The sequence below is a fragment of the Ovis aries genome, chromosome 19 (assembly GCF_016772045.2).
Source record: "Ovis aries strain OAR_USU_Benz2616 breed Rambouillet chromosome 19, ARS-UI_Ramb_v3.0, whole genome shotgun sequence".
NCBI classification, from domain to species: domain Eukaryota; kingdom Metazoa; phylum Chordata; class Mammalia; order Artiodactyla; family Bovidae; genus Ovis; species Ovis aries.
Window position 1 is genome coordinate 1,064,964 of NC_056072.1, and position 2,824 is coordinate 1,067,787.

Sequence of the window (2,824 nt, forward strand, 5' to 3'; positions counted from 1 at the left end):
AGACCCTCCATACTGTTTTCCACAGTGGTTGCACCAATTCACTTTGTCACCAGCAGTGCACAAGGGTTCCCTTTCCTCCACTTTCTCACCAATACTTGTTACATCTTATCTTTTTGATAATAGCCATTCTGACAGGTATGAAAAGATATTCATGGTTTCAATCTGCATTTCCATGTATCTGTCAGCCATGTATTATGTCTTCTTTGGAAAAATATCCATTTGGGTCCTTTGCTCACTTTTTAAGTGGATTACTTGTGTTTCTTTTGCTATTGACTTGCTATTGATGCTGGAAGTTAACCCCTTATCAGACATATGGTTGTACACAGTCTTCTTTCATCCCAATTTTAATCTTTCAATCAGCAGGCCAAATCAAATACACAAATACATTTTTCATTAAAAAAATTGGATTGAGTGTATTAGATTTCTTTCTTTTCAGATTTTTTATAAATAAGTTTTTCTGAATAACAATACTAAAGTAATGCATAATCCTCTAAATTGAAATCTGGAGTAACTGGATGTTGGAGGAGATCTCCTCAGAGCCGGCCATGCTGCTATGACTTAGGCAGCAATCAACCCAGGCTTGTGGTTGGGACCACGAAACTGCAAAGGCTCCCTGAAACCAGGAGGCTCCGAGCTGGTGCTCACGCCCAGCTGCGTGACTCCCACCAGCCTGCCACCTCCGGCAGGGCCACCTCCTCACTGTGTGGCCGCCTTCTTGTTACTTTACAGTTTTGCTGGAGTGGTCCTGTCAGATTTGCTTCTCTCATTAGATGTCTCAGTTGATGTCAGGAAAGAGACTGATAATAAAGAAATATAAATTTAAGGCAAACCCTTTGTAGCTTTTTCTTGTTTTATTGATCTAAACAGGGCATTCTTTCATTATTGTTTGAGAAAACAAACAAAGAAGAGAACGGTACTCATAAGAGGTTGACACGCTAGTAAAAGAGCAATTACTGTTTTCCCCTCACTCTTTCTAGAAAAGCACAGTTATCGGTGATTTCCTCCAGCAAAGGCAATCAACAAAAAGCAGGCTCACATTTCCAGGGCAATGTTTCAGCCTGCCTTCCCTGAAAACATTGTTCATGTGAACAGGCCCTTTTCATTAAGAGAATGTTTTTGTAACTGTCTCAGGCGGGCAGTGGGGTGTGTCTTACAGGTGCTCTTTGAAAAGGATTCTGTGGTCAAATAAACTTGAGTGACCATGGGCGGTGACAACGTCAGACAGGCCTCTTCACTGCAGAGTCCTTCACTTCCCAGAGTCCTTAATAGAAAATGCACAGGAAGTAGCTTTGTGCATGCAGGGCCTTCCACTGAGAACTTTTTTTTCAAGAACAACTTTAACATTAACATGTGTCTAAGGAACAAAGCCAGGAACCACAAACTGAAGAAGCACCAAGCCATGTGCTGCCCTTGAAAGGAGAGCCACGGCAAGGCCAGTGACACTCTCTCAGTGGACCCTCTGAGAAGCAAGGAACTGGATCTCCCTTCAGTTACTGGGGCAGATTTATGCTTAAATAGGACCTCCCCTTGGCCAGAGATGAACAGTAAGAGAGCGAATTAAATTCCTATTGCTTAGATGCTTATTCTTTTCAATCTATTTGGGCCAACCCTTCAGAGATAAAGCCTAAAAAAAGCTAAAGATTCAGGCCCATGATGTGAGGACGGGAACTGGAGTAAACCAGGAGATGTGGTCAGATTGTAACAAAATCTGAAGCATATTTCAGGGACCCTGGCTGCCCACAGCAGCACCAAGTAAGGTCATGTGAACCACATATGTCATTTAAAATGTTCTAGCGAAAAAGTGAAAGAGTTAGTTGCTTAGTCATGTCCAATTCTTTGTGACCCCAGGCTCCTCCATCCATGGAATTTTCCCAGGTAAGAATACTGGAATGGGTTGCCATTTCCTTCTCCAGGTCACATTAATAAAAAAGTAAAAAGAAATAGCTGAAATACATTTTAACAATATACTTCATGCAATATATCCCAGATCTTTTTATTTCAATGTGTAATTAATTTTAAAAAGTGTTACGATTTAGTATAAGAGAAAGTATATGAGAAATCTTACTTTAGACTCATAGCACAGCTTAGTTTGGACAAGCCTCAAGTACTCAAAAGCCACTGAATGTGATTCATGGTTACCTTACTGGTAAAAGTCTAGAAACCACAACATCAATAATCAAAGCAGCAGCAGCAGCAGTAAAATAGTTAACGTTTGCTGAGCACTTTCTACCTGCCAGGCACTTTTCGTCCATCACCTCCCTGAACCCTCATTATGTCCCTAAGCCCTGCTGCCACTGCGCTGGCATCGGCAGGTGAGGGAACTAAGGTACAGAGAAGTGCCTCATCGTTACAAAGTGGTGGTGCTGACTCTGAGGCTGCAAGACCCCATGTGGACTTGGACCAGGGACCTCCTGTTAGAAAATTTTCCTTAAACTCAGTAAAGGTACCTTTTATCATGAGGTTTAACCCCTTTTTTACAGATTGGAAAATGGGATCAATTACTGGGAAAATCATACAATATAGAAATTCAAATTGAGTTCAGTCAGTTATGTAGCTGGCTACAGTCACACTAAATGTAATTTAAACGTGTCTACTTTATTAAAAAAAATTATCAATTTGGCTCTCTAACTTGTACTGCATTTATACAGAGAGAGCAAGAATTAATATATATAATAAAGAACTAATATATATAATATATATAAATAATAATTTAAAAAAATCTTGCTTAATGGAGTTAGACATTTGAAAATATCTATTTCATTGTTTTAAAACTAATAGTTATGTTGAGGTCTTCAGCCTCATTCTGTCTATTCTTTGATTTTTT

The 2,824-nt window shown here is 39.7% G+C and overlaps 1 protein-coding gene across 2 annotated transcripts in view; it reads right to left on the bottom strand.

Annotated features, from left to right (window-relative positions):
- The window catches only part of EGFR (epidermal growth factor receptor), a 214,480-nt gene that overhangs the window by 184,006 nt on the left and 27,650 nt on the right, over positions 1-2,824 (bottom strand). The window lies entirely within an intron of this gene.